The 10,773-nt window shown below is 37.7% G+C and overlaps 1 pseudogene; it reads left to right on the top strand.

Moving 5' to 3' along the window:
- The first annotated feature begins 1,279 nt into the window (after positions 1-1,279).
- LOC139155375 (olfactory receptor 14A16-like) lies at positions 1,280-2,196 on the top strand (annotated as a pseudogene).
- Positions 2,197-10,773: the final 8,577 nt, after the last annotated feature.

The following is a 10,773-nucleotide window of genomic DNA, read 5'->3' as shown; positions in this document are numbered from 1 at the left end:
GGAAACCTACACTGTTATCATTATTAAATTTATATTATTCTATGTTTAACTGTGTTATAATTAGAATGTGAACAACATTTGTCTCATTTGGAAGATCTGTCTAAATGATGCATTAAGAATGATACATTATCATTTTAAATAATAGTAATAATATTTAATGCATTTCATACTACTTACAGTATTTAAAAAAAACAGGAAAAAAGAGGTAGTAGAAAAATTAACTTCAGAAGCAAAAATAATTCATCCAATGTTCATAGAAAATCCACATAAAAATGACAAGTTTTCAACAAGAGTCCTTAAGTATATCTATCATCTTATATGTATCAGAGGAGAGAAGCTTTCAGTCTGAGCAATTGCATGTAACTTATACTATACATACAATAAGTTCCCTTAAATGTTTTCAGCAATAAATGTAGTCTGTCAGATATCCGGATCTCAAGTTGTTTGGCTCTGTATCTAATTGTAGTTATTGTTATAAAAAAGTGTAAGGAGAGTCTACCTCCCAATGCTGGAATCGTAATACAATGAGAATTTATAATGATCATTTACACAGCAATAAATCAGGAATCACCAAACTATTCTATTAATTAGCCCTTTCCAGGAGTTTCAGATTGTTCATCAAACTCCTTACTTTTAGCATAGGAAAATAATTTAATGGATACTACTTTCATTAATAGTTCCCACTGAATACTTAGGGATCCTTATTGGACATTTTGGAGGAGCCTGTTTTAAACATTGTCACAAAACAAACAGGTCAGTTTTGGCGATATAAAATATGAAGGAGATGGTCAGAATAAGAATAATACGATGGGAATGATGATTTTGAAAGATTCCTTCCTACCCCTAAGAAAAGTCAGTTATATGTACCTTAGGAAACAGAGTGGCCATTTGATTACTTAAAACAATACTTTGTTCTTTCCAACAGTTTAGATTATAATTTGAATAATTATTGTTAGAATCATGGGAACATCATATATAATTATTTCCATGGAAAGATGTAAGATTTCATGACCCTGCATCCAGAACGATCCATATTACATATTTCATTTTTTTCTACTTATAAGAAGGATTGTCATTAGGGGGGGAATTATTTCAAACAATCTGATTAATGAACTCTAAGAAAAGTGATTACAATTTGCTATCTGTGAGACCTCACTGTTTATATTCCAATCTGACGACATTGTTAGAGGAGCAATTAGATGGAAAATGTTATGAAATTTATATTCTTCACAAATTGATTAACCATTTAACTACTTTTTTCAGGATCCAAATAGACAAAATGTCCAACCAGTCTTCTGTGAAACAGTTTGTTCTGATGGGATTTTCTGATGACCCAGATTTGCAAATGTTGCATTCTATGATGTTCCTTATTGTTTATGTAACAGCTTTAACAGGGAATTGTCTCATTATAATAGCAGTGGCAACTGACCACCACCTTCATGATCCAATGTACTTCTTTTTAGTCAACCTCTCCATTTTAGATATTTGTTCCATCTCTACAACAGTTCCTAAATCCATAGCTGTTTCGTTGACAAACAGCAAAAGGATTTCCTTTGCTGGATGTGTCACACAGATCTTTTTAATGATCACTTTTGTTGGTGGTGAGCTTGCTTTGTTAACCATCATGGCTTATGACCGTTATGTAGCGATCTGCCATCCTCTGCAATATAAACTAATGATGAACTGGAATGCCTGTGTTCAAATGGTAGCAATCTGATCAATGGGGTCTTACAAACTAGCATGACTTTTAGATTAAACTTTTGTATGTCCAATGCAATTGGCCAATATTTCTGTGACATTCCTCAGTTACAAAAGATTTCTTGCACAGATACAAAAATAAATCAAATGTTGATCTTTGTTAGTGGGTTCATTTTGGACTCATTTATTTTTACATCTGTATTTGCATCCTATGCCTGTATCTTCTCCACAATGATGAAAATGCCAACAGTTAAAAGCAGGTATAAAGTTTTTTCTACCTGCACACCCCACTTAACTGTGTTTTCTTTATTTATGACTACTGCAGTATTTTCCTATGTGAGGCCCAAATCACTCTCTACTCCTTCTATGGACTTGCTTTCTGCTGTTTTGTACACAACACTGCCACCAATTTTGAATCCTATTATCTATAGCTTTAGGAATAAGGACCTACAAAAGGCTCTCATAAAAATGCTGAAAAGAAAAAAACACATTTCATAGCACTACTGCAAGATACATTTATAACTGTGATGTGATGTTACATTTGCAACTATGTTTCTTTGTGTTCATGACTAATGTATTTCATTGAGCATTACTTCTTTTATTGATTTATGTCATTACATTACGAAACATAAACCTTTTCCTTCTATCAGGAGCTGGCAGGTGCCATGCACGGTGTACCTGCTTCCTGTTTTTCTCACAAGAGGTAAATTTGGGTGATAAAGAACGATTGATCTGAAATCACCCAATGAACATCCACAAATGAGAAGCAAAATGAAATTGGGATCACCCTTCTTATCTAACATCTGTAAGATTGACTACAGTTAAATTAGTGCATTAGGAGCCTCCATTTGCTTTTCTTAACCAATTTTAACAGGGTTAAAATTCTATGGTTAATTATTCTAGCCTCCTTAATGAACTTTATAATTTTAAACTCAAAATTTTAACTTTAACATTGTAATGGTTATATCGTGTTTTATATTTTGATGTTTAATTGTACAATGCTCAAAAAGAAAACATGTTCAGAAATGTGAGATAGATGAGAGAGGGAGAAAGAAAGAGAGAGACAGAGACAGAGATAGAGACAGAGAGATATATTCAAATGTAAGGAGCTGATTAATATTTGTTTCATATTTAAATCTCTGTCTCTCCTCCACCTTCTGTCTCTTCATCTGTCTGTGTGTCTCTGTCTGTCTGTCAGCCACTCAATCTGCCTGCCTGCCTGCCTGCCCGCCCGCCCATCCATCCATCCATCCATCCATCCATCCATCCATCCATCCATCCATTTCTTCCAGCCAGCCAGCCAGCCAGCCAGCCAGCCAGCCAGCCAGCCAGCCAGCCAGCCAGCCAGCCATTTAATTTAATTAATTTAATTTAATTTAATTTATTTGACTTCTATGCCCCCAGTCCGTCTTTCTTTCTTTCTTTCTTTCTTTCTTTCTTTCTTTCTTTCTTTCCTTCCTTCCTTCCATCCATCCATCCATCATCTTTTATGAGAGACTTGACCTATTAAGCTATGGGAAAATGCATCAATATCTAAAATGACTTCATATACTAGAAAGATCTGATGTTAGCTTTATTTTTGTCATGGTTTCTTCTTGGTTTTATATTCACCTGAGCTTTTATTTTTCAGTTGTTCCTTTTAAAAGTTTCATTGCATGTGAAAAAAGTACAAAATTCAGTAAAAATAATACAGAAAGGAAAACAGAAATTTGAGGTACAGTGATCCCTCTATTTTCGCGGCTTCAAAATTCGCGTAACGCTATACCACGGTTTTTCAAAAAATATTAATTAAAAAATACTCCACGGGTTTTTTTCTATACCACGGTTTTTCCCACCCGATGACGTCATACGTCATCACCAAGAATCACTTCTCTGTCTCTTTCTCTTTCTTTCCTGTCATTCTCTGCTTCAATCATTTTCTCATTTCTCTTTTTTTTCTCCCCTTTTTTCTATCATTTCTCTCTCTCTTCCTTCCACTCTTCTCTCTCTCTCTTTCTTCCTCTCTCTCTTCCTTCCTTCCTTTCTCATCTTTCTTTCTTTCTCTCTCTCTTTCTCTATCTTGCTTTCTTCCTCTCTCACACTCTCTTCCTCCCTCTCTCATCTCTTTCTTTCTTTCCTTCTCTCTCTTTCTGTATCTCTCCCCCTCTTGTTCTCTCTCTTTTTCTCACTTTCCCTCTTGTTTTCTTTCTCTCACTCTTTCTCTCTCTCTTGCTATCTCTTGCTCTCCCCCCTCTTTCTCTCTCAAGCACCGGCCCGTGCACTCACCAGCCTTCGGAGAATGCCTGTCCCGCCTCTCTTGCAGCAGAGGAGAAAGAGAGGTGGAGCGGGCGGTGAGCGGGCGGGCGAGCGGTGGGCGGGCGAACAGGCGAGCGGCGAGTGAGCGGGCGGGCGAACGGCGGGTGGGCGGGCGAATGGCAGGCAGGCTGGCGGGCGAACGGGCAAGCGACGAGCGAGCGGGCGAACGGCGGGTGGGCGAACGGCAGGCGGGCGGGTGAACGGCGAATGGGCGAGCGGCGAGTGAGCGGCTGGGCGAACGGCAGGTGGCCGGGCGAACGGCGGGTGAACGGCGGGCGGGCGAGCAGGCAGGCGAGCAGCGAGCGAGCGGGCAAGCGGCAAACGAGCGGGCAAGCGGCGAGCGAGCGAGCAGGCGGGCGAACGGCGGGCGGGCGAACGGCGGGCGGGCAGGTGGGCGAATGGGCGAGCGGCGAGCGAGTGGCCGAGCAAATGGCGGGTGGCCGGGCGAATGATGGGCGAATGGCGGGTGGGTGGGCGAACGGACGAGCGGCGAACGGCGGGGGGGCGGGCGAACGGCAGGCAGGCGGGTGCCTACGGGGAATGGTGGCCACCAGCGCTGCTGCAGGAGGACCCGTGTCCGAAGAAAGCTGGTGAGAGGTGTAGTTTTTGGCTGTCCATAGCCAAAAATGGTGTTTTTACTTCCGCATCGCTACTTTGCGGAAAATCGACTTTAGCGGGAGGTCTTGGAACGTAACCCCCGCGAAAATCGAGGGAACACTGTATAGTCAAAAAGGTGAGGGAACTATAAGAGAGTAATGTGACTTTCTTCAGTGTAGATACAAACCTAAAGTTCAATAAACTTTGAAACAAGCTAAATCATACTATACAACACTTATAATAAATAAATGAACCTAATCAAATTGAAAAGTTAAAATTTTGTTTCTTCCCATTTCATCCAAAAAATCTAACCATGTTTTCCAAGTAGACATGAAACTAGAGATTTTTCTGTTTTATAATCATACCACTTAGAACTATTGGGAACTGGTGGCATAGAAATTTGACAAATACATTAGATAAATAAATAGAAATATATTTAACCTGGTAATCATCTATGGACTATAATTCAGTTTTGCTTCCATATACACAGATGGATTTTCTTAAAATCAGATCTCTATACCCTTTTACTGTGATTGTTTATTTATATTATATAGTTCTCAAAATATCCAATGTGATTTTTACAATAATTAAATCAGTTTTGAAACTGTTAAACTATTATCAAACTTTTTAGATTTGTTTTAATTCAAGCTGATACATATGGACAAAAGTGTGAGGTTTCTTCCAGTTGTTGTTACTATATCAACAATTCCATCAAACATCTGAATTTTGTAGCTTCTAATTGATTAGTATTTGTTCTCTTTTTATAGAACATTAGGGTTGTAAAAAATCTAAGAGGCACATCAACCTCCTGCTCTGTGCAGAAATTATATATTTTTTTCATTCAAAAATAATTATTTTAAAAAAATAAATCTATTCTACCTTAAAATTTAAGACAATAAAGTTCTTATCTAAAATAAGATGTTTCAAGAGTTCAATGCATACATCTTAATGAAAGAGGCAATTCTGAAAATATGTAGAAACCAATCTTTTGAGACCTCATAGGCCAAATTCATACCTGGAAACATACTGCTGATCTAGAGAATTATTCTGTCTGTAGTTGCCATTATCTCCCAACAACGAAGGACTACATTTTGTATAGTATTCCAAAACATGGATAAATGCATAAATGCATAAATCCAACTCAAAGTCTAACCACAACAGATTCACCAGTCAAAGTGAGGGAAGACTACATGGCTGTTGCCATCACTTGAAAATCCAAAATAGCTCCCATGTTATGGGTCCATATTTTATGGGAATGTCATTTCATTTTGAATTGAAAATAGTTTCTAGATAAGTAGAAATTCTAGTGTGTTTTGATTCCAAAAATTGGATTGTACCAGTATGTTACATCAATTTGCTGCTAATTCTTCATGCTCATCTTTATCTAAGAACAAGTAGGATACCTTAACCCTGCTGCGTTGTTCAAAACCATTGTACACTTGTACTGTTTTCGAGTCTGTATGATTCGAACTGAAAATTCTTTATTTTAAGTGCTTATATTTGGTCAATTTGAAAACATCTTTCCCTTGGGAACTAGGTTGAACATTTCAGCACATAATGAAAATTGAAATAAAAAAATAATGCTTATTGGTTTATTTTGCTCATAACCCCCCCCCCCCTTTTGTGATTTCTTTTCCAATGTATAGATAGTTTTGTCTGCAAACAACATACAATTTTACTAAATTTGGTGTGGAATTACTAGTCTGAACATTTCTGAACATAATGAAATGAAAATTGAACTGAAAACATTGATGCTTATTTGTTTATTTTGCACATAAAAGTCCCCCTCTGCTGTGTTCAATTATTTCAATTTATATAAAATTATACTGTTAATTTCAAAATTACATACAGTAGTCCCTCACCTATCGCTGGTGTTACGTTCCAGACCTGGCCGCGATAGGTGAAATCCGCGATGGGGAATTTATTGACTGATAGTACTTATTTAAGTATTTATATTGTAATTGTTTGGTAAGTTTTCATTGTTTTAAGTGTTTATAAACCCTTCCCACACAGTATTTATTTTAGATACAGTATTTAAATACAGTATTTACAATTTTAGATATATTTTTTTTGAAAAACCTGCCGATCGAGTTCGGCAAGCTGTTTAAATCTGCCAATCGACTTCCTCAGAAACTCGCGAACCAGCGAAGATCCGCGAATGATTTTTCCTCATTAATATTTCTTGAAAACCCGCGATGAAGTGAAGCCGCAGTAGGTGAAGCGCGGTATAGCGAGGGACTACTGTACTTGTTTTCAGTAAAATGGATTTCTTTCATAAAATTAGTTGTCTGGCTATCATGTGCTTTCAAAAGGATATTCCCAATATTTCTAACCAAATCTATATAAAAAGTGAAAATAATGGCACACAGCAAGGCCGAGGGGGTGGTCAGGTATTTCAGCCAAAAACCATGCAGCTGATCAGTGCCAGGGGATGTCCAGTTCTTTACCCCCTTCACTCTTTCTGCAATCATTTCAGGTGTTATCTCCAGCTGCTGCATATTGCTCCCTGAGAATTCCTTCTCAAACTCCTTTATCCACCCAGCACTCCTGTTATCGTCCTTTTTGGCCTCCCAGAGATCTTTCCAGAACTTTGTTGTTATTTTCACCTCTGGCTTTTCAGTTTTCTTATCTGTTTGCTGATGCAGGTTCTGGTAGAACTGCCTCTGGTTGGATTGAAATGTTTGATTTTGCCTGTACTGGGTGATCCTAGCTTCATATCGTTCAATTTTCCTGGCTGTCGCTGTTATCTGCTGCTTTACAATTTCCAGAGCTTCCTCGATCTTTCTTGTACTAAGCCAGTACTTTTTTGTCAAATAGTCTTTGATCTTCTGATTGTTCAATTTCTGCTCCTTAATGTTCTTCAAGTTACTTGCATCTGATCTCAAGCTTTTGATTTTCAGTTCTAGTCGGATTTTCCACTTTGGTTTTCCAGTTGATTTTCCGATTGGTTTCTGTTGCAGTAACCCTAGTTCTTCACAGCTGTACTGTAGGCAAACTGATTCAGTTCTTCAATTGAAGTTACATTGATAGTTGCAAGTGCAGAGTTAATATCTTCCATCATTTCTTGCTTATGTTTTTTAAGGCTGGCAATCTCTTTCGCTCTGCATTGGACCTATTGTTGTTGTTGTTGTTGTTGTTGTTGCTGCTGCTACTGCTGCTGCTGTTGTTGTTGCTGTTGTTGTTGAAAGGGACCTTTCAGGTCATCAAGTCCAACCCCCTGCCTACGCAGGAAATCCTACAGCACCCCAGCCAAATGACAGTCCAATCTCCTCTTGAAAGCGTCTAGAGTTGGGGAGTTCACAACCTCCACTGGTTGATCGCTCCGACCATCAGGAAGTTCTTCCTTATTTCCAGGTTGAATCTCTCCTTGGTCAGCTTCCAACTGTTGCTCCTCATCGGGCCCACTGGTGCCCTGGAGAATAATGTGGCCACCTCCTGTCTGTGGCAACCCCTCAAGTACCTGTAGACTATTATCATATCCTCCCTGGCCCTTCTTTTCTCAAGGCTATCCATACCCAGTTCGAGCAATCTCACTTCATAAGTCTTGGTTTCTAGTCCCCTAATCATTTTTGTTGCTCTTTTTTGCACCTTCTCCAGAGTTTCAATGTCCCTTTTGAAGTGTGGTGACCAGAACTGAATGCAGTACTCCAGGTGAGCTCTGACCAGGGCATAATAGAGTGGTATTAATACCTCCCTGGTCTTGGAGTGTAACCCCCTGTTGATGCAGCTTAAAATTGTGTTGGCCTTTTTAGCCGCTGCTGCACATCGCTGGCTCATGTTTAGTTGATTATCCACCAAGACTCTGAGATCTCTTTCACAGTCGCTACTGCTAATTGGGGTTTCTCCCAGACTGTATGCATGTCTAGGATTTTTTTTACCTAGGTGAAGGACTTTAATCTTTTCAACGTTGAAAATCATTTTGTTGATTTAGGATCACAACGTTAGTCTGCCAAGGTCTTTCTGTATTTTGAGCCTGTCCTCTAGGGTGTTGGATATCCCTGCCAGCTTGGTGTCATCTGCAAATCTGATTAGTTCCCCTTCAGTTCCCTCATCTAGGTCATTGATAAAAACGTTGAAGAGTACAGGGCCTGGGACAGAACCCTGTGGTACCCCACTGCCTACCTTCTGCCATGTGGATTTGGAGCCATTGAGGACAACAAGTCGGGTGCGGTTGTTCCATCTTGATGTGTTGAAGTCTACCCCATTGTTTTCTAATAATAATTATTATAATCTCTATTATAATTATAATTTACAGCCACTAACCAACACTGTGCAAATCTTTAGCAATGGCATCAGCATGGAGTTTGACCTGGATAAATGTGTCACAGTGGCACTGAAAAAGGGGAAAATCACTGAAAGTGAGGGCATTGAAATGCCAAATGGTAAAACCATCAAGTGCCACCAGCCAGAAGCCTACAGATACTTAGGCATCTTGCAACTGGATAATATCAAGCATGGTCGTGTGGAAACTGTGATCAGCAAAGAGTACATCCAGAGGACCAAAAAATTTTTGAAGAGCAAACTGAATGGTGGCAACACTATCAAGGCTATAAATACTTGGGCTATACCTGTCATTAGATACACAGCTGGCATAGTGAACTGGACTCAAGCAGAGCTGGACAACTTGGACAGGAAAACCAGAAAATTAATGATGATAATAATGGTTTCCATCACTTTACCTGGAACTGAGGTTAAAGTGACTGATCTATTGTTTCCTGGATCACCTCTAGATCGTTTCTTGAAGATCAGGGTTACATTTGCCTCTCCCCAATCCTCAGGTACAGTGCCTGATCTTAGAGAAAGATTATATATTTTAGCTAGAAATTCAAGAATTTCACACTTGAATTCCTTGATAACTTTAAGGTGGATGCCATCTGGACCAGGCGATTTGTTGACATTTAGTTTAGAAAGGCATCTTTGGACTCTTTCTCTCTGGGATTTATTTATTTGTTTGTGTGTGTGTGTGTTTGTTTACTTACTTACTTACTTACTTACTTACTTACTTACTTACTTACTTACTTACTTACTTACTTACTTACTTACTTACTTATTTTCTAAGCTGCCCTTCTCCTGAGACTCCTGGTGGTTTACAACATAAATTACATATTTAACACAGAAATCAGAATTAATCTAAAATAACCCAATCTTATAAAAAACTTAAAAACGATTTCCTCAACCAAGACATCTTACACACCAACCTGTCATACCAATCATCCAGTTAATGGCAGGGGCTGGAGTAAGATGACTGTAATATAGTAAAAAGAGAAACATGGTATTTGATGACAGACTATAGTCTCAGGAAGCTTGACTGTTTTTTAGAATTATGGACTTTTTATAAAAGATAGCAACACCGCCTTCTCTATGGAGTTTGTAATTAGACAAACTCCAATGTGATTAGACAAACTCCATTAAAAAATTAGCATTTTTTAACAATGCTTGTTGCATTAATTAGCTTGCATTTAGGGTCAGTAATGGTGATTCATAAATTATAAATTATAAAAGTGTTGATTAACAAATTAAGAAATTTATTTAAGAACCCAAGTGTGATTCCATAATGTAGCTCCGAAGACCAATGGCAAAAATAATACTTCTTCATGGAATTATGTTAATCCCCAATGAATGACTCTCTGATGTATGGCAGGAAAACAACAGTAACAAAATATTTCTTGTTCTCTCTACATATAAATGCATAAGTAGGTTTATAACAAAAAAAGAATGGTTCACCGATCTTCAAAAACAACACAAGTGAGCATAATTCTTTTGTTTTATCAACAAGAATGACTAATGTTTAAGGATATTCTGTATTTTTTTCTGAGAGTAACATTGAATTTAATCCTTTTAATGGAATAATAATTTAATAATATTTTGTTAATATTTGGTTACTACTTCCAGTTCTTCACAATAACCTAGGATTTAAAAAAATAATATTATTAATATTACAATTAAATAATTTAATAATAATTAAATAAAATTGTAATATTATTATTTATAATATAATATATTTTAACTTTTATATTAGTATGTTATATCTGTGTCTTATTTTATTTATTTGTTTTGTCAAGCACATATTGGTTTAAACAAAGTTATAATAATATTCACATACATGATACTAGTAAAAATGAAATATTAGGACAGTGGACAGAAGGCACGCTGGTGCACATATGTACACCCCTATCTACAGAA

The sequence above is a fragment of the Erythrolamprus reginae genome, unplaced genomic scaffold, assembly GCF_031021105.1.
Source record: "Erythrolamprus reginae isolate rEryReg1 unplaced genomic scaffold, rEryReg1.hap1 H_18, whole genome shotgun sequence".
NCBI classification, from domain to species: Eukaryota; Metazoa; Chordata; class Lepidosauria; order Squamata; family Dipsadidae; genus Erythrolamprus; species Erythrolamprus reginae.
This window is presented reverse-complemented; position numbering and strand designations above follow the sequence as displayed.